The sequence below is a fragment of the Dendrobium catenatum genome, unplaced genomic scaffold, assembly GCF_001605985.2.
Source record: "Dendrobium catenatum unplaced genomic scaffold, ASM160598v2 fragScaff_scaffold_102, whole genome shotgun sequence".
Classification (NCBI taxonomy): Eukaryota; Viridiplantae; Streptophyta; class Magnoliopsida; order Asparagales; family Orchidaceae; genus Dendrobium; species Dendrobium catenatum.
The window spans coordinates 42,779-65,852 of NW_021318564.1; positions in this window are offsets into that span (position 1 = coordinate 42,779).

Sequence of the window (23,074 nt, forward strand, 5' to 3'; positions counted from 1 at the left end):
AAGCAGTAAAAAGAACACAAGGTTTTATAGTGGTTCGGTCAACTTGACCTACGTCCACTCCCTGGAGACGCCCTCCGAGTATTGCACTACCAACGTGACTCTCCTTTAGCCCCCACTGCTAGGCAGAGAAGCCCTTACAAAACACCTCCTTTTTGCCACCCCCGGCAAGGTAGAGAACCCAACTCCTTTTGCTTCCTCCTGAAGCAGGCAGAGAACCTCGATCGATCACTGAAGCTTACCTCTCCCAACCCTTCCAAGGACAAGAGACTCTAGGGAAGAAGAAATGGAATAATGCTTAGAGCAACCCTTGTGAATTCCCTCACAAGCTCCCCCTCACAAGATCCTCTCTCTCCCTCTCCCTCTCTCTCTCTCCTTTAGGTTTTCTCAAGTCAAGACAGCAGCCAAAAGATATTCAAAAATGTTGAACAAGAGCTCTTAAATAGAAGAGCTTCAAAGGAGCTCAATAATTGTAATTTGCCGACTTTATTATCCATGACGATAATATTATCGTCCTGTATGATCAGTTCAAAACACAGACGATTGACCAGAACATCGCCCTGAAGATGATCTAGATGATTGAAAATTTGCTTGATCGTCCAAAATGATCTCACGATCGTCCCGGAAGATTAGTTTAAATCAGAGAAAAATCGTTCAGAGCATCGCCCTGAATTCAAGCTGTCTGATCCTGATCGGCCAGGAGCAACTAAGGGTTTTTTAATATATCATCCTGGCCAATCCTGTGATTTCCCAGGACGATGTGATCGTATCAGTCATCCTTAATTGCTTCCTTAATTGCTAGATCAATTTAGGCATAATTGTGCCATATCATCCAGGTCGATCTCAATATCATCCTGGCCGATTTCTAGAAATACATAATACCTAAATTGATCATGGTGGCTATTTCTTTATATATTGAGCATATCGTCCAGGCCGATAAGTTAATTACGGCTGCCTTAACTAAGAAATCCTGATTATAACTTATGTTTTGAAATCAATCGTCTAAGATGAAAATAAGATCGTCCGGGATGATGTGAGTAAAAATAGAAATTCTAAATCTCTCAAGTGTGTGTGTAGGGTTACTTAACATTAGTCAATTCAAATATTTACAATTGACTCAAGTAAGGGAAAAAAAATACAAACTGACTCAGACCTAGTCTACCCAATCTTGAGCTGGCTCTGTTTGTTGTCAGATCTTTTGATCCTGAAATGTCAGTTGAGGAAGGCAGTCAAAATGTTTGCTAACATCAAAATCACAATCTATGAAACCAAGTTTGCAACATTGTGGAATGTAGACCTAAGCTTTGAACCTCATAATAATTTCATGATTGAAATAATAAGTGAATTTTTCTTTTATTCTTTGGGTCAAATTTAAAATTCCATTTTCAATATTTAATCATGAATGGAAAGTTTCTCATCTAAAATTAATAGTGAAACATTAGTATATCATTAGGGAAGGTATAATATCAGTCTATGTAGAATTAACTAAAGAAACACAATATATAAATTTAAAGCAACTCTTGTGTTAAATTGTATTTTGGAAGTTAAATTAAATTTATCCATAGATTTTGTGGCGACTCCACTAGGGATAACATCTCTCTCCATCTTTATTGAAAACAAAACTTTTTAAATACATATAAATTTAATTAAATATTTTGGCTATTATATTTAATATAAACTCAAGCTTTAGATTATAGTTTCAAGAGTTATTTATCTCTTTTATTTAAAGTCCTTTCAATGATGTCTTTATCTAAATCTATTTTCAAATCAAGTTCATACCTTCTTCCATTTTTTCCGCATTGGTTTCTTTGAATAAGGGTACTTGTTCAATGCTCTTACAAATTTGAATTCAAATCAAAATTTAATCATCTTATTTCAGATTTAAAGTCATTCAAATTGGATTCTTCTCAATCCATCTAAATTAAATTTAACTCCCAAATCTGAATACCTCTCCAGTCTATATTTGCATAAGCTAGGCCTATTTTAAATTAAGAGAATTATGAGTCACCTCAATTTAATCCCCCTTTTGGGATTTAGTAAACTTTACTTAGTATATCTTCATACTTATGTCTTGCTTAAATCTTAGTGGATTTTAGAGATTTATATACGATTCTGGTCAATTATAAAAATAATAATTGGAAAATTGGTGTTCTCTTTCTCCAACAAATTGAGCATAATGGTGCAAATATTTTTGTACAATCTAAGTCACAATTCTTGATGTTTGTGGAAGGAGAAATCTCTACTCATGAAGAGTCTAAAATGTGTAGAAAAAGAGTTATCCCGTCAATTGAAAGATAAAGAATCCAAGGGATTTTAGATATAAAAATTTAACAAGCCAGGCCAGTTATCCAATAGAGTCAAGAGGACTCTCTCAATCTAATTACAAATCAATTCATATTGATAATCGAAAGAGTGAAGTTGTTGATTATTAAAGGCATTGTCCAATTCGACCTCCTTAATCTATTCAAGTGATGAGTGAAATCACTAAAGTATCCCATCGATCCTTAGCTCATCAATCACCTAGGGTCTAACATTATTTGAATGTAGTAAATCATCTTCTCATTCTTATATGGTAAGGCTGAAACCAACGAGTCAGTAAAACTCATTATCTGTTGAGAAGATGGTTTGGCAGTCTAAGAGAGCTACCACATCTACTACATCTGTTGTCAACAAATAAGGTGTAGTACGAGAAAGGAGAAAGCATATTAGTGATCAAGAAGAATCTATTTTCAATGATAGAATACATCCTTGTTGACCAGCAAAATGTATCAAAAAAATTAATAGAAAAAATGATGAATTATTTTAAAGAAAGTATCCAAAAAATACACAAGCAACAAGATAATGAGGTGGTAGCTTTAACTCGTTTAGACAATGAAATGACTAAAAGTGTATTCATGGTGGATTCACAATCTTATAACGAAAAAGATAAAAAGAAGATAAAGATATATTCAATAGATATAAAAAATATGAAGGAAGAAGATGATATTAAAGAATATGTCGCTAATATAACTAGCTTTGTTATAGATAAGCTAAGTCAAAAAGATTAAAATATGGCTAGAATGGAGAATAAAATGGAAGAGTTAATGGCAGTTATGGTCGCTCTACAATTTAAAAAAAAAATATTCTGACTAAAGCTTGTATAGATTCTACTCCAGTCGAGTCTGTGCAACATTGTAATAAATGTAAAGAGGACATGTTGGGAAAAATATTGAAATATTGAAGTCAAAGAAAGAGAGCACAAATAATATAAATAAAGCTAAAGATAGACCAACAAGTAAAAGAATCTCTAGCACGGTCTAAAGGTACCTAATCTATTCTAAGAGGTAGACCCTACATAGAATAATATGACTTAGTTCCTTATCCAAAATTATTCATACCACCTTCCTTTATAATTTTTGATGGAATACAGAATCCAAAGCAATACTTAACCCACTTTAAAGCTAGTTAATGTAACATAGGAGGCAATGATGCTTTACTATTTTCATAATTTATAAGTAATCTAACTAGCAATATCTTTAAAGGGTATTTTGAAATGCCCAATGGGTCAGTACATAGCTTCGCTAAGAAATAACAAATGTTTATTGAAAGGTTTATCAAAGCATGTCATCATGTCACAGTAAGGGATATAGTGGTGGAAAAAATAAAATCTCCATGAAATTTTAGTAGAGTACAAATATTTTTTTATAGTATCACATTCAAATCATTATGCTAACAAATTTAGCTGCATCAATCATCATCTCTTTTACAAGTTGCATCAAATTTATTGATAATTATTTTCCTGTTAAGCATAAAATTAATGCTTTAAAATTTTGTGAAAATAACATCATGTGGCCAACATGCTTTTATAATTATTCCAATGATAACATGTATTGGGAAATGCTTTCAAGCTAACTGAATTGCAAGATGGAAAGGATTTCACCAACTGGTGTCACATGTTATTATTACTATAGTAACATATACTCCCTCACCAATGAAGCTTTCCTATGGCACATCTCTATAACTCTTAGAAGAATAGTTCTTCGTGGTCCAAGAAAAATAATGTGCACATGAAAATTGTTTTATCACTAGGGCAAGATAAAAAGCATATGAAGCTCAAGTAATGAAGAGAAAGAAAAGATCAAGAGAAAATGAAGTAGTTATGCATTTATTTTATTATTTTTTAGTATTTTCATGTTTTTAAATGTATTAATTGTTGTAAGTTTTATGTGGACTATATATTGATGTCATTTGCTCTTTATAGTTTATATTTTATTCTAAGCCATATTATATGAAGCATGGGATGACCATTCTAGTATGCATGAGAAAATGGTGGTGATTATAGGTGGTTATAGGTGATCCCACCCCCTCCCTCATTCTTTTCCTCCTATGTTTTGATTTTAAAATAAAGAGATATGTCTCTTCCCTTTTTTTTAGTTCTATAAAATATTCTAAAACTAAGATGAAGATAGTTTCGTAGAGCTTATTTGTTATTAGAGACAAGTTCTAAGGGATAAAAGGTTGTGGTCAGCCATTCCAAGGTGGTTGGGTGATCTCACTGTACCCATATTTTATGAGTAGGTTTTGATTTTATGTAGTTTATTTTAACTTCAATTTTTTGCCTTTTTATCCTAGTATTTTTATATATCATAAAAAATACAAAATCTAATTCTCTATAACTAATTCCAACTCAAACCCTTCCTACTAGAGCCAGCTAAAGAATTTGTCTTTAGTATATTATTTTTATAAGATGGTGTACTACTGGAAGATCCAACAATTATAATAAGACTAAAGAGGCAGATAGCAAACATCATTATTATTATGGAGAATTATATAAATTAGCCTTTACTGGACCATACCTCAAGTGCCTCCCACCTTCAGAAACTAATTATACACTTTCAGAAGTTCATTTAGGAGTATAAGGAGACCATTTGGTAGGAAGAGCATTAGCTTAAAAAATCAGGAGACCAGGGTTTTATTGGCCCACAATGAAACAGGATGTAGTAGAATTCACTCAGAAGTAAAAAAAAAAACTATCAATTACATTCCAATCTCATCTATATGACTGTTGTAGAGCTTTTATCACTCCAAATCACATGGTATTTTTCCTAATGGGGAATTTATATAGTGGGATCTTTTTCTATAGCCATCGGACAAAAAAATTCATCATCATATTATAGTCTCAAAAATAACATGGATCTCCTCCCAAAATTAAGAGATATAGTCTAAATTAGAGTTATTATGTACCATCGAAGAATTGCCATCACTACAATTGGAGGGTGAAACCTTGATATATCTTGATTGGTGACTTAGTTTTATGCAACATTGAGGAAGCAAGAAAGGGCCCTCAACATAATAAACTCTCTCCTCTCTAGGAAGGTTCATTTTTTGTGGCAGCCATGGTCAAGCCTTACACCTTCAAGCTAAAGTATGTCAATTTAAAAAATGCTTCCTCAAACTTGGAATATGGGAAATCTTCACAAGTATTATCAGTAGGTGATGATAGTACTACTTGTCTTGTGTTCTATATTTCTTACAAGTTAAATGTCATGTAGCTGGCATATATATGTACCTCTTCTATGTTGAGTGTTGTGTAACTCTTATATATCCCTAAGCTGTAGTAGGGAAATTATTGCAGTATCTTACATAATATAATGATATGTTATTTTCTCTTAAATGATATTATATTCTTCTTCAAAAAGGTCATAACTATAATCAAAAGAAAATAACAAAATCTAATCTTTTAACCTTGATTTGAGAAATACACAATTTTCATTGTATCTCAATCATTGGATGATCAATCCTAGTTTGATTTGATCTGACCTCTTTCATACATGTTAATTTCATCAAGCAATGCTTTGACTAATAACCTATGATATATTAAGCATCCAAGGAGGGTGTTTGTTACATTCACTCATACCAACTAAATTTATTATAACAATTTGACATTTTGACAACAAGTTCATATAAAATAGAAAATTGATCATCAATAACTCCTTATAACACAAAAAATATTACATACATGATACATGAATACAAACATCTGATATAAATAATAATAATAATAAAGAAAAAGTTATATAGCTAGTGGTAAATAAAAACTACACAATCTCGACAATCTCATCGTCATTGGAAAAGACTTTTTGAAGCTCACTTTCACTATCATCATTATCTCTCGAACCTAAATGGGGATCATTAGAAGTTTGAGTAGGTGTCAACCCTTCAATTTTAGCTCCAATGTTGTGCTGCACTAGACAAAATCCTTTTAGTAAACCTCTGATAAAGCCTTCTTCAACATAATCTCATTCCAAGGCCTTCACCTCTACGACATATATGTGATTACTAGCTTGTTGAACAAGTTCCTGAATTATGCTCTTATAGGCTATAGACTTCTTAAATTCTTCAATGGCTTGAAGAGAAAATAATTCTAATGTAGATTTGGCCTTTGACATAACAATCTCTTTCTCAGTTAGAAGACTCTAAAATCTCATATTTTAAATTTCAAGGATTACTATCTTCTCCTCAAGGATCTACTGCTCATTCACATGTTGATTAATCTTTGTTTAAACATCAACTAGTTCAATATGGATTCTGTTCATTTGTTATTTCTACAAAGAAGTAGAAGTTTCCATTGTAGAAAATTTAGCTTTGTATTTTGCTAACTGTTCTTCCACATCCTTCATCTCTATGATCTTTCTATCATATTTTTATTTATTACTCACCTTGAAGGTATTTGACCTTCACAAATTTATCATTCCAATCATTCAAGGTCTGAGTAAACTCAATTTCATGATCCATGTGTCACAGTAATTGAAACAATAAAATGATATTTATAAGGGATGTATCTATATAAATCTATGTATAAGGAGAACAAAAAAGAAGTGGATACTCACCAAGTTGTCAGCTCATCGACATCCAACATACTATTATTTTAAAATATCTTCTAGAATGTGTAACTTTGATGGGGAAGAAGTGTGACCTTTGTTAGCACCTAATAAAATCTCCTCCATCTTCTTCTTCTTAGATGAATTCTGTGGATCAAAATCATGTGCTAATTAATTCAGAGGAATCTTTAAAGTATGGATGAATGCTTCTTGAACTTTGGATGACTTTTTCAACTTAATTGCATGAGACCTCCTCACTTGAGTAGGTAATTCATCCTGGAATAACAACTCTTCCTCTTCATACTTGCCCAGATATTATACTTCATAATGAAGAGTGTCAACTTATGGAATATTAAATATCTTTTGTATACCTTCTGCTTTGACATGAAGGGGAATGGGTAAATCCTTCAGCTTTCACCATTTCTTCAAGAGATTCTAGTCGTTTGGTATGAAGAAAAATCTACTTTCCCAACTCTTTGATGGATCTCAAGTGGGAATGTCCATCGATTTAAATTTGAAAGTGATGTGCTCCTATGTAACACAAGTTCAATGACCCATCTAAGAAAATCACACTAGAATCAACACTACTCCACAATCTCTAAAATAGATAATCAATCCCACTATAATTGGAAAGGCTCTATAGGAGAACTAGGATAAACTCACTCTATATATTACTAAAATGTCAATCAACTCCCGGGAAAGTGGAAAGTGAAGCCCCACTCACAAACTTGTTGCAATCCAAAACCCCTAGTATAAGATTTTGATGATAACAAATTATGTCAATTGAAAAAATATTATTCATTGAATTTTTTTATTTCTGCTCTTATCTATGAGTACTAATATTTTAGGGAGATCACAAGTTACTCATGACAACAAGATGACTCAAGATTGGGTAGAGTAGGATTTAGAGTTTATAAGCTTTTAATTTTTCTTCTATTATTATTTTTTTCTTTTCTTGAGTATAGCCACAAATTATATGCAAGACTGAGCAACTATGCAAACACACAAGGGGAGATGGTTTTAAAATGAGGAAAAAAAATTTCTCTATCGATCATATTGTACGATCTGTTCTGGCTCAACATCTATCTGTAAATAAGTCATACTGTATGATGAATATCGTACTGTACATATTATTTATAATTCAAAACCCTAGAAGCCAGATTAATTTATGTAAGTTCTTAATACGAAAAATATTGAACTAATTATATTGTATGATCGTATCATACTATATGATATTTTGAATACTTAAATTAACCCCATGATTAGTAAGTAAATCAAGGAGTAATTTCTAATTGGTTATCAAACTGTACGACATGGTTTGTATCATATGATATACCCAGGATATTTTTTATCATCTCGGACACATAGTACCAAATAATCCCTTGATTTTGAACTAATTGTACCATACAAAGTGGTTCATACCATATGACATACAGAGATGAGTTTTCATTATCTCAGTAATCATCCTGTATGAACAAAACAATTTTATATATCACACTGGATGATTTTATATCGAACTGTATGACATTATTCAGAAATATTACCTATTCATAATCCTTCGTACCAGCATGAAGGCTATTTTATACTGATCTTAATTTATAATATTGGATAGTACTATATGATCATAATGGATAAATTGACAATTTTTAGGGTTCTTGGAGCCTATTTTAAATATATAAATTTCTATTTTTTAAAATTAATTAGTGAGAGAGAAATGTGATTAAAGGGTGATTCCTTAGGAGAGAGCTCTTGAGAATATTTTGGGGTTTATGAGAGGATGGAGAATATGGATTTTCTTAGGGAGGAGTGTTAGGGAGATCACATGGTTCGTCCTAGCTTGCTGCACATTACTCCTCCTGTGGCCCGAGAAGATCTTGTGGGAGGCCCTCTAAGGGGGAGATTTTTCTACATCCAATTCCTCTAAGATACTCTACCTTCTCCAGGAGGGAGAAAAATGAGAAGGTTCACCCCCCCCCTCTTAGCGCATCTCGTACTTTCAATTAGAATCAGAGCAAGGTTTCAAAAATAATATGTTAAAAAACTTTTAAAAAATGATCATATCTCATTTTAGCAATCATAATACTACAAAGCTTTATTCAATAACCTATCCACCTCTGTTTAACAATATTTTGTTTGATTTCTAGAAAATTAGAATGTCTACTTTTTAACAGTTTATAGATTATCGTATGTGGATGTTGGTTCAAGAAGGTTACGTTGCATCATTTAAACTTGTGAATGGCGTGAAAACTCAAGTATCTTTTAGTGAATGGAGCAATAAGGATAGGAATTTGGCATAATTAAATGTGAAGTGCTTAAATTATTTCTTTTGTGCATTAAAATCTGAGGACTACATGAGAGTATCTACATGTGATACTGGTAAAGAGATTTGAAATAGACTGTGTATCTTGTACGAAGGAACTAGTGAGGTTAAATAGTCTAGACTTAACATTATATTACATGATTATAAACTCTTCCGTATGAAACCTAGCGTAACAATATCAAACATGTACACTAGGTTCACCCAAATAGTGACATCCTTACATGCTTTAGGTAGAGAAATTTCTAATTCCAAAAAAGTTAATAAGATTCTTAGATGATTATCGAGTTCTTATGATGCTAAAATTACTGTAATTATTGAATCCAAAGATTTAAATATTTATTCTATTAATAATTTGCTTGGGTCACTCATTACGTATGAGCAAGGAGTGAGTCAAAAGAAAAATGATGCAGGAGAAAAGGAGTGGACAGATGCATTGAAAGCAAACAACTCAGAAAGTGAAAGTTCTGCAATAGAGGAAGAAGATGACATAGCTTTGATGACACGACAATTCAAGAATTTTCTGAAAAGAAAATAAAAGTATCATCAGAATAATTGGAACAAAGGTAAAAGCTCAAGAACAACCAAAGCTTCATCTGACATAATTTGTTTTGAGTGCAGGAAACCAGGTCACCTCCAAGCTGATTTCTCCAACTTAAAGAGTCAACCAACTAAGGAAAAAGTTGAGGAGAAAGCTAAATATAAGAAAGGAAAGATGAAGACACAAAAGGAATTTAGGGTCGACTCTACCTCATAATCGTAAGAAGAAGAAGTAGAGGAGGAGGTAACAAATTTTTGTCTAATGGATAATAATAATCTTGATCAATCGGATCAAGATGAGATATGTTAACTTTCATATGAAGATTTGTGGGTTATTTCTGAGAAAATCCATGACTCGTATAAAAAGTTAAAGAAAATGTATGCTAGTCTTAATATTGAGTTTAGTACTTTACAAACTAATCATGCTAACTTAGTTAAAGAAAATTCTGATTTAGATAGAGATCACATGTCCCTGCTTGATGAGTTTGATACATTAAATAAGAAGCATATTGAATTAATTGATGCACACTGATCCTTGAAAACATCGCATATTTTATTAGAAATGAAGTATAAGAGATTAAAGGAACTTTTATGGGAGATAGATAGCAATGAACATCATTTTAAATTTGAAAATTCAAATCTTAAACATGAAAATAATTACTTACAAGTCAAGATAAAGGCTTTGAATGAAACTAAAAAACCATATTGACTTGAATAATTTTGCTATCCATCACAAGAACATGATTCATTCAAAGCTAGGAAGAAGCATAACCACCCACATAGGTTAGTGAACCCTTTTCCTGGTGTTAGGTGCTTCTCTTGTGGCATGCTAGGTCACATAGCCCGCACGTACATGATTCACCATAGGATACACTTAGTATGGAGATCTAAATTGAATTCATCACATCATATCATGCACATATCTCATTTATACAAGCATAAGGAGGAACCCAAACTCACTTGGGTTCCTAAATCTAACCCTTGAATGACTTTATAGTGGTGCTCTCACAAAAGACCTATTGAGAGCAAGTGGTACATGGATAATGGCTGTTCATGACATATGACTAGAGACATGAAGAAGTTCATTATACTAGAGACTAGGACTAGAGGCAAAGTAATGTTGGGAGACAACAGTAGGAAAGTGGTGGTATCAGGTATTATTGGAAATGCTAAGAATTTTTAATTGAGAATGTTTTATTAGTTGATGGTTTAAAACATAATTTATTAATCATTAGTCAATTGTGTGATAAAGGTTTTGACATAAAATTTCTTTCTAACAAATGTCTGATTAGTTTAAATGACAAACTTGTTTAAGAAGGAAAACATATGAACAATTTTTATATGTTAGATCTTAATTGCATTGAAAATTCAAATTCCCTTTGTTTAAAAATAATAATAATAGATGACTCATGGCTATGGCATAGGAGACTATGCCATGCTAGTATGAAAACACTTAGAAATATCACTCAGAAAAACCTAGTTAGAGGCGTACCTAGGTTAGACTTCACTAAGGACCACTATACGATACCTACCAACTAGTAAAACAAATAAAATCATCTTTTCATTCAATCAAAGATGTGAACACATCTAGGCCACTAGAAATCCTTCATATGGACTTATTTGGACTCGTTAGCATAGAGCTATCCTAGGTGGAAAGAATTATGGTTTTGTAATTATAAACGACTTCACTAGATTCACTTGGGTAAGAATCTTAGCACATATGAATGAGTCATTTGAGGAATTTAAGATCTTCTCCACTTGAATTCAATGAAAATTAGGATGTGAAATCTCAATAATCCATAGTGATCATAATGGAGAGTTTTAAAATGAAAGATTTGAATCATTCTATCAAGAGTTAGGAATAGAGCATAACTTTTACGCCCCTAGACCATCAAGTAAAATGGAATAGCATAAAGAAAGAATAGAACCTTGGTAGAAGCTACTAGGATAAAGTTAGCTGAGTACACTCTTCCTAGATATTTTTGGGAAAAAGCAGTAAACATGGTGTGTTATGTCTGAAATAGGGTGAACATATAATGAGCAACGCATTCGAAATGAGCATGATGGGAGAGCTTAATTACTTTCTTGGTTTTAGTGTAAAATAAATGGATAATGGAACATTTCTTAGTCAAACAAAATACATCAATGATATTCTAAAAAATATACAAAATGGATAGTGCTAAGCCTATGAATACTCCAATGAGCTCTATAATTTAACTAGATAAAGACCGGAATGGAAAATCAGTAGACCAAAAAAAATATAAAGGAATAATCAGATATCTCCTCTACTTAACTGCTAGTATACCGGACATAATATTTAGTTTGTGCCTCTGTGCTCATTTTGGAGCTGATCCTAAAGAGTCTCACTTAACTGCGGTCAAGAGAATCCTTAGATATCTACTAGGCACCCCAAACTTAAAAATTTCGTATCCTAGGCACATCACTTTTTTTAAAATCTTAGGGAACTCAGATTTTGATTTTGCAGGATGTAGGGTAGATAGAAAAATCACCTCTAGCACCTACCAATTCATAGGACAATCTTTAGTTTCTTGATCTAGTAGGAAGCAAAATCTGGTAGCACTCTCCATAGTTAAGGTAGAATATATTGCAGTATGAAGTTGTGTTGCACAAGTACTATGGTTGAAATAATAAATTCTTGATCTTGTATTACCCGTAGGAACCATTCCAATCATGTGCGACAATATAAATGTAATCTGTATTTCTAAAAATCCAATTCAACACTCTAGAACAAAAGACATAGACATTATATATCACTTCATAAGAGATCATGTAGCTAAAGGAGACATAGAATTACATCACATAGCTACAGGAGATTAATTGGTCAACTTTTTTATAAAATCACTAGCCTACGACACCTTTAGCACTTAGAGCATAAGACTTGGTGTCATAGACATCCATGCATAATCCAAAAAAAAGAAAAAGAAACAACAAACAAAAAAAAAATTGTATAAGGTGTTTCCTAATCATCACACACTCACCTCACAAAACCAAAAAAAAAAATTGATTGACATTTTTTTTTCATCGTACTGTATGATCCACATTCATATTGTACGATACATCAACTCACAACCCTCTATCAAACCTGTTGAGATATTTTCTATTTAATTCTTGTTTGTTCATATTCTTGTAGCTTGTATGTTTCTTAAGATTTCAAATATTATTAATTTGATTATTATTTCTCCTAACATATTTTGATAAAATTATATTGCTCTTATGTGTACTAATATTTCTGGGAAATCATACTTCAAATTATTGAAGACTTCAAATCAAGATAAGTTTAGAGTTTATTGTAATTAAAGTCTGTATTCTTCATTTTCTTGAGTCTGAGAGAGTGTGATTGTAATTGAGTAACTGAGCACACACACACCGAGGGAGAGTTTAAAATTCACAATTTTTAAACTAATCATATTGTACGAATGAACTTCATACAGGATGATTTGTTCAGTTATTTTCCCGACAAGCAATCAAATACATATAAATGAAAAAAAAAATTATAAGTATAGATCATATTGTATAAACCCAATTCATTCATGTCTTTTAGAGTACGAAATGGATGGGTCCCTGTTTACTCAAAAAATATTTTTCCTAAGTATGGATTGTACTATACAAACCCAGTTCATACATGCCTTCTAGAGTATGAAATAGACGGGTCCCTGTTCTCTCAAAAAAAATTTTTCTAGTATGGATCATATTGTACGAACCCAGTTCCTAAATGCCTTCCAGAGTACGAAATGGATGGGTCCCCTTTTGCTCAAAAATATTTTTTAAAGTATGGATCTTACTGTACGATCACCATTCGTACATGCCTTCCATAGTACAAAATTATGAGGTCCCTTTTCGTCTCGATGTTTCATCCCGACGAATGTGAAAATTTTCTAATTGTTCATACCTGACGAACTGGTTTCATACTAGAAGAAAATCGTGTATGAACTAATTTGTACCAATTCACAATAAGTTTGTACGCAATAGTTTTTGAACTGTTCGTACGTACGAAATCCAATCATATTGCACGATCGTGTATGTTCAAAATTGAAACTTTTAGTTTTTTGGATGGTTTTTCATATCTTTAGTATAAAAGATCCACTAAAACTGATGTGAAAATGTCTTGTCTTTGTATTTTTTTCAAAGGAATTTGAAAGAGAGAGTGTTTGAGAGAGATTTCTTGCAAGTGGAGTGTGAAGAGTTCACAAGGTTACTCAAAGATAAGAATCTCTTTGTAATTTTGGTTATCACCCTTCCTCTTTTCTTTCTAAATTGCTCATTAGAAGATCTTTGAAGAAGATCCGGTTCTCTGCCAACACTTGGAGAGTGTAAAGGGATGACAGTTCTCTACTGACACATGGAGAGTGTAAAAGGATGACAGTTCTCTGTCGACACTTGTAGAGTGTGAAAGGATAACGATTCTCTGCCAATACTTGGATAGTGTAAAAGGATGACAGTTCTCTATCGCACCAGGGATTGGTGGAAGAGAGGTTTTGTAAATACTTCTCCACCTTGCTATGGGGGAAAAAGGAGAGATACTTTGGTAATCATGCAATACCTGAAGAGGGAGTCTTCAGGGAGTGGATATAGGTCATGTTTGACTGAACCACTAAAAATCTTTGTGTCTTTTAAATTTCTGTATTTTATTGACTACAAGTTATATTATGTGGTTAAAAAGTTTATTTTTAAAATCTTAATTAACTTGCTAATTGAATTAAAGGTTTTTAAATTTTAAATTTAAGAGAGTTTTAAAATTACCAATTCACCTCCCCCCTTTTGGTTAGCCTTCGGACAATAGTTTAGGCTTAACATCCTAATCAAGTTTCCACAAAACCAACAGTCTAGCTTCAATTTCCTCTCTGCTCATCATATTGTATAATACATGTGGTTGTGTATCCAAACTATTTGGTACGATATAATTGCACCTTGTATTGTAGATACCTCTTCTTCGTACTGTACGATCCATGTCAGTAATGGATTGGGATGAATTAAAGCCATTTGGTATGATATAATTATACTTCATATTGTATGATTGCTCAACTTTGTACTATATGATCCACATCAGCAAAATGGATGAGGATGACTTTAAGTGGGTTGGTATGATATAATTGTAGTTCATAATGTACGATCCACGTCAGTAAAATGGATGGGGACGACTTTAAGTGGGTCAGTATGATATAATTGTGGTTCGTACTATACAAACATGCGTTCTTACTATACGATGCTTTTTATCAAAGGTCGTACCGATGACCCTTGGGATGATTGTAATTCCTTCATATTATACTTTATGATACATATTATACTGTATGATTTGACCACCTTTTCCCAACCATTCATCCAATGACATTATTGCACATTGTACTATATGAACCTTGATTGTACTGTACGATGTTCCAAAAACTTTATAAATCAGAGGGCACATATGATCATTTCTCTCACTCCTTAGCTAATTCCATCACTCTCATCAGTTTCTTGCTAAATGGCAAGCTATAGCAAGTGCGGTCATCTCATCATTGGAAGCTCATCTTTCTCTCACCGTCTTAATGACCATTTCTTAACCGCCAAAGATGAAGAGGCCTACCATAAATTTAAGGCATGCAAAATTACCCCATCACGGATATTGAATCAAGCAGCCTTAAATTTTAAGGTAATGAGCCTATTCGCGTCAACCACTCTGCAATTCCTCCTTACCCTAGCTTTCCCCTACAATTCTGAACTTCTATTTGAATTCTTGGCCAACCTAACTATAAATTTTGAAAACCAAACCCTCACCTCCTTTGTCTGCCAACAACGTGTCGAAATTACTAAGGCAGATCTTGCTCAATACATTGGGCTGTCTACTGAAGGTCCTAGAGCTCATTCCTTCCTTACAAATGAATTCAACTGTAGTGATGCAAATCTAGTCCGTAGGAATGTCACTTTTTACCAACACCAGCCTCTTATACAGTCACTTACACGAAATGTCAAAATTATTCAACACATCCTTTAAACTTCAATAATACCAAAAGATGGCGATCGAATCTGCATGACCCGAATCTTATCAATTATTACATATCTTATTATGTCAAGCACTAAATTTGATGAGGCTGATTTGATCATTGATTATCTGGAATATGACCTTAGTCCGCCTCCCTACCACCTGTAGAAAACAAAATCTAGCCCTTGGCCATCTCATTAGTTACATTCTTCAAAACAAACATAAATTAACCTATCCTGGTGAACCTGACAATCTACCCATTTTCTATATAGATGCCTCTTTCTGTATTTTATTTCATCGAGGGAAAGAACCAAATGAACCAAATTTTAATAAAGAAGAAGGAGAGGCTGCTGCAGCAGGAGCTCTAGTTCCACCAAGATGGCATGCACCACCCCGAGGACCTATACCATCCTATCCTCACGATGACCTAGTTGAACGATTTGACCAATTACAAAGCTGCCTTGATGCTCACATCCAAGAATAGCATCAACAACACCAGGATGACATGCGATGGCTTGGGAAATGCTTTACTTAATTGTTTAATAATTCGCATACATCCACCACTACTTTTAGCAACCTCCACCTCCACCTGTTCAGGATCCTACTTTTTGACTTGTATTTTTTTTGTGTTGTTTTTCTTAGTGTTGTTTGTTACTCAACTTTTTGGTGATGTCAAAAGGGGGAGAAGTCTGTTGTGTGCCTTAAGTAGTATGTCTTGTTTTTCATGTTATTTTTAATTTCAATTAAATGCATTTTTCACCTATTTCTATTCATATGATGTTTTATTTTAATTAAAAAAGAAAATAATGAAAAAAAAAAAACAAAAACAAAAAAATTTTGTTAATTTACTTATAAACAACATTATTTGACATTATCAAAAAGGGAGAGTTTATCGCAATCCATGACCCCTAGTTTGAGATTTTGATGGTGACAAATAATATTTATTTAAATATTATTATTCATTGAATATTTTTTATTTCTACTCTTTTCAATAAGTACTAACATTTCAAGGAGATCACAAGTTACTCAAGATAACAAAATGACTCAAGATTGGGTAGAGTAGGATTTGAAGTTTATAAGCTTGTAATTTTTCTTTTATTATTATTTTTCTTTTCTTGATTTTGGCCACAAATTATATGCAAGACTGACCAACCATGTACACACACTAGGGGAGAGGATTTTAAAATGAAGAAAATTTTTTTTCTTTGTTGATCGTGCTGTACGAGTTTTAATCGTACTATACAATCTGATCTGGCTCAATGGCTATTTGTAAACAAGTCATACTGTATGATGAATATTGTACTGTACGTTGAGTTTCTAATTCAAAATCTTAGCCACTAGATTAATTTAAGTAAATTCTTAATATGAAAATTTTGAATTGATCGTACTGTATGATAGTATCGTACTGTATAATATTTTGAATATTTACTTAGATTAACCCAGTGATTAGTCAGTAAATCAAGGAGTAATTTTTTATTTTTTAGCATACTATATTACATGGTTCATACCGTATGATATATCGAGGCTATTTTTGATCATCCCGGATAGGGATGTCAATTTTTTACACAACCCGAACCCGACCCGGAAAAATCCGGGTTCGGGTCAACCCGAACCCGAATCGGGTCGGGTTCAGGTTGAACAAATCAACCCGTTTTAAAAATCGGGTCGGATTCGGGTTGACCCAACAACCCGAAATTGACCCGAAATTGACCTGAAAATTGACCCAAAATTTACCCGAAAGTGACATGAAAACTCATATTTGACCCGAAAACCTGAGATCAACCCGTTTTGACCCGATTTTGACTCGATTTTGACCCGAAATTCGAATATTGACCAATTTTGACCCGAAAATTAGCAATTCTAGATCAAATTTGGGTCATTCGTGTCGGGTCGGGTTGACCCGGACCCGAATCGGTTCAGGTTCGGGTTCGGGTCAGGAAACCTGACCTGTTCTTAAAAATGGGTCGGGTTTGGGTTGACCCGAACAGTGCCAGGTCAGTTTCAGGTTCGACCTGAACCCGACCCGCTGACCCGAATTGACACCCCTAATCCCGGACATCATATCGGATGATCCCTTGATTTTGAACTAATCGTACTGTACGAAGTTGTTCATACCATACGACATACATAGACGAATTTTCATCATCCCATCAATCCTCCTGTAGTAACATAATGATTTTACATATCATACCGGATGATGTTATATTAAGCTGTATGATATTATTCAAAAATATTAACTGTTCATAATCCTTTAAACCAGGACGAAGGTTGTTTTGTACTAATTGTACTGTACGATATTGTATCGTACTGTACGATTATAACGGATGAATTCAAAAAAATTTAGGTTCTTGGAGCCTCTTTTAAATGTCTAAATTTTTGTTTTTTGAAATTAATTTATGAGTGAGGAATGTGATTAGAGAGGGATTCCTTGGGAGAGAGCTCTTGAGAAGATTTTGGGGTTTGTGAAAGAAAGGAGAAGGTGGGCTTTGTGAGGGAGAAGAAGTGTGAGGGAGATCAAATGGTTGCTCCTAGCTTGCTGCACGTTGCTCCTCCTATGGCCCGAGAAGATCTTATGGGAGGCTCTCTAAGGGGGAGATTCTTCTACATCCGTGTCCTCTAAAGTACTCTACCTTCTTTAGGAGAGAGAAAAATGAGAAGGTTCGCTACCGTTACCGGGAGGGTGACATAGTGCTTGGCACTCCGCTACGTCGGGTTGGTGAAAGTTAGGTTTATAAAGGCTTCTCCTCCTTGCTGTGGGGGCAAAAGGAGAATTATTGTTTAGTTGTGAAATTCCCAGAGTGGAGGACTCCAGGGAGTGGACATAGGTTAATTGACCGAACCACTATAAATTCTCTGGTGTGATTTTTCCCTTAATGCAGTTTTTTTACTTTCTGCATTTTATTTTTGTTAAAATTGCTTGGTAAAAATATAGAGACAAAGTTGTAGACTCAAGAAGAGAAAAAACAAAGTACAGACTGACTCAACCCTAGACCTACGCAACCTTGAACTGGCTTCGTTTGTTCGTCCGATCTTCGATTCCTGAAAAGTTAGAAGCAACATGCAGTCCAAGAGAATCAATAGTGTTTGTCAATCATCAAAACATAAGTCATGAATATAGATTTGCAACAAAAAGTTTATTTTTAAAATCTTAATTAACTTGCTAATTGAATTAAAGGTTTTTAAATTTTAAATCCAAGAGAAAGTTTTAAAATTACCAATTCACCTCCCCCCTCTTGGTTAGCCATGGGACAATAGCTTAGGCTTAACATCCTAATCAAGTTTCCACAAAACCAATAGTCTAGCATTAATTTCCTCTCTGCTCATCATATTATATGATACATGTGGCTGTGCATCCAAACTGTTTGGTACGATATAATTGCACCTTGTATTATATGATACCTCTTCTTCGTACTGTACGATCCATGTTAGCAATGGATTGGGATGAATTAAAGCCATTTGGTATGATATAATTACACTTTATACTGTATGATTGCACAACTTTGTACTATAAGATCCACATCAGCAAATGGAAGAGGATGACTTTAACTAGGTTGGTATGATATAATTGTAGTTCGTACTATACGATCCACATTAGCAAAATGGATGGGGATGAATTTAAGTGGGTCAGTATGATATAATTTTTGTTCGTACTATACAAACACGCATTCTTACTGTATAATGCTTTTCATCAAAGGTCGTACCGATGACCCTCGGAACAATTGTAATTCCTTCAGATCGTATTTTACGATACATATCGTACTATATGATTTGACCACATTTTCCCAACCGTTCATCCAGATGACATTATTGCACATTGTTCTATATGAACCTCAATTGTATTGTATGATGTTCCAAAAACTTTATAAATCAGAGGGCACATATGATCATTTCTCTCACTCCTTAGCTAATTCCCTCACTCTCATCTATTTTTGCTAAATGGCAAGCTCTAGCAAGTGTGGTCATCTCATCCTTGGAAGCTCGTCTTTCTCTCACTGTCTCAATAACCATTTCTTAACCGCCAAAGATGAAGAGTCCTACCATAAATTTAAGGCATGCAAAATTACCCCGTCACGGATATTGAATAAAGTGGCCTTAAATTTTAAGGTAATGAGCCTATTCGCATCCACCACTCTGTAATTCCTCCTTACCCTAGCCTTCCCCTATAACTCTAAACTTCTATTTGAATTCTTTGCCAAACTAATTATAAATGTCAAAAACCTAACCCTCACCTCCTTTGTCTGCCAACAATGTGTTGAAATCACTAAGGCAGATCTTGCCCAATACATTGGGCTGCCTACTGAAGGTCCTAGAGCTCATTCTTCCTTACAAATGAATTCAACTGGAGTGTTGTAAATCTAGTCCTTATGAATGTCACTTTTTACCAACACCAGACTCTTGTACAGTCACTAACCCGAAATGCCAGAATTATTCAACACGTTCTTCAAACTTCAATCATACCCAAAGCTGGCAACCGAATCCGCATGACCCCAATCTTATCAATTATTACTTACTTTATTATTTAAAACACTAAATTTGATTAGGTTGATTTGATTATTGATTATCTTGAACATGACCTTAGTCCGCCTCCCTATCACCCATAGAAAATAAAATCTAGCCCTTGGCCATCTCATAGGTTACATTCTTCAAAATAAACATAAATTAACCTATCCTGGTGAACCTACAATCTACCCATTTTTTATATGGATGCCTCCTTCCATATTTTATTTCATCGAGGGAAAGAACCGAATGAACCAAATTTTTATAAAGAAGAAGGAGAGGCTGCTCCAGCAGGAGCTCTAGTTCCACCAAGACGGCATGCACCACCCCGAGGACCTACACCATCCTATCCTCATGAAGACCTAGTCAAACGATTTGAACAATTACAAATCCACCTTGATCCTCACATTCAAGAACAGCATCAACAACATCAGGATGACATGCGATGGTTTGGGGAATGCTTTACTTTAATTGTTTAACAATTCGCATGCATCCCCACTACTTTCAACAACCTCCACCTGTTCAGGATCCTACAATTACAAATCCACCTTAATCGTACTATACAATCTAATCTGGCTCAATGGCTATCTGTAAACAAGTCATACTGTATGATGAATATTGTACTGTATGTTGTGTTTCTAATTCAAAACCTTAGCCACCATATTAATTTAAATAAGTTCTTAATATGAAAATTTTAAACTGATCGTACTGTATGATAGTATCGTACTGTATGATATTTTGAATATTTACTTAGATTAACCTAGAGATTAGTCAGTAAATCAAGGAGTAATTTTTGATTGGTTATCATACTGTATGACATGGTTCATATCGTATGATATGCCGAGGCTATTTTTTATCGTCCCGGACATCATACCGGACAATCCCTTGATTTTGAACTAATCGTACTATACGAAGTTGTTCATACCATACGACATATAGAGACAAGTTTTCATCATCCCAGCAATCGTCCTATACTAACATAATGATTTTACATATCATACTGGATGATGTTATATTAAGTTGTACTATATTATTCAAAAATATTACCTGTCCATAATCCTTTGAACCAGGATAAAGGTTATTTTGTACTAATCATACTATACGATATTGGATCGTACTATACAATCATAACGGTTGAATTCATAAAATTTTGGGTTCTTGGAGCCTCTTTTAAATGTCTAAATTTTTGTTTTTTGAAATTTTGTGAGTGATGAAAGTGATTAGAGGTGGGTTCCTTGGGAGAGAGCTCTTGAGAAGATTTTGGGGTTTGTGAATGGAAGGAGAAGGTGGGCTTTGTGAGGGAGAAGAAGTGTGAGGGAGATCAAACGGTTGCTCCTAGCTTGCTGCACGTTGCTCCTCCTATGGCCCGAGAATATCTTATGGGAGGCTCTCTAAGTGGGGAGATTCTTCTACATCCGTGTCCTCTAAAGTACTCTGCCTTCTTTAGGAGGGAGAAAAATGAGAAGGTTCGCTACCGTCACCAGGAGGGTGACATAGTTCTTGGCACTCCACCACGTTGGGTCGGTGAAAGTGGAGTTTATAAAGGCTTCTCCTCCTTGCTTTGGGGTCAAAAGTAGAATTATTATTTAGTTGTGAAATTCCCAGAGTGGAGGACTCCAGGGAGTGGACATAGGTCAATTAACCGAACCACTACAAATTCTCTGGTGTGATTTTTCCCTTAATGCACTTTATTTACTTTCTGCATTTTATTTTTGTTAAAATTGCTTGGTAAAAATCATAGTTAAATATTTTTTTGAGCAAGTTAATTTTTCACCACCTATTATTGCAAATTGTGTTTTAAGCATTCGCTTCCATACCAAATAATTCTCTTGTTTAAATTTTAAAAACACAAAAAAAAATTAGAAGTCATGTTTAGGATTGTCTTTTCATTGCAATAAATTTTCAATTCACCACCCCCCCCCCTCTCGGCGCATCTCTTACTTTCAAAACTAAACTCATAAAAAGTTAGATATCCTAAATGAGGAGAATACGCTTCATCGGACTATTTAGGCACCTTCTTCATAAGATTGTTAGGGAAGTGGAACTTTTTTCTAAAAATGATCAAAGAATCAATAGGAATTGTGTAAACTACACCATCAATTTTGTCCACCTTGTGAAATTTCTTTACACCGTCATTCTGAGTAGCAAGACATTGATCTGATTTAGCCATGAAATTGTTTATTAAAGTGTTGTTACCCATTTCGACTTTTACACTAAAGTGGGTCACTGAATTTTGATAGTGGATGTTGTCAATCAAAAGAAATGGAAGGCCTCTCAAGTAAGAAGAAATATGGGAGAAAAGAAAAGGAGGATGAAAACTTTATTTTCCCAATTGGCACGCGGTGCCCAAATGGCGCTAGACGTGATCGCTTGGGCAGTCATGACCTGATTGGTTTGGAAGTTGCGGGTAGGCACATTTAGTAGACCTGAAGCACATTTAAAAGATTCAGACGATAAAATGGACAACCAAATATTTCCATAAACAAGAGACTTATAGTCGAATCGTGCAGCTCGACAAGAAGAATCTAACGAGCCTAAGATTGTCAAATTATGATATCACTAAGATACTCAAATACTCAATAAGTAGTCCAGGATCAAGGGAGTTGATATCAGGTGTTCATTCCAAACACTCACAACATATTGAAAATCTTCTACCTATTTACTGGTCATGTCACTTCAAAAATAAATATAAATAGACCACTCATTCTTTATTGAAGAGAACCATAGCAAGAAAGAGACAGAAGAGAAGGAAGAGAGAGTAATAAGAGTTCCTTTGTTATCAATTTTCTCCTCGACCACCATCCGTACCTAGACTATCAGCAGACTTATGCCCATCCTCTGACTGCCGCCAGACTTCTGCTGGACCACCAGCTGAAGCTGGAT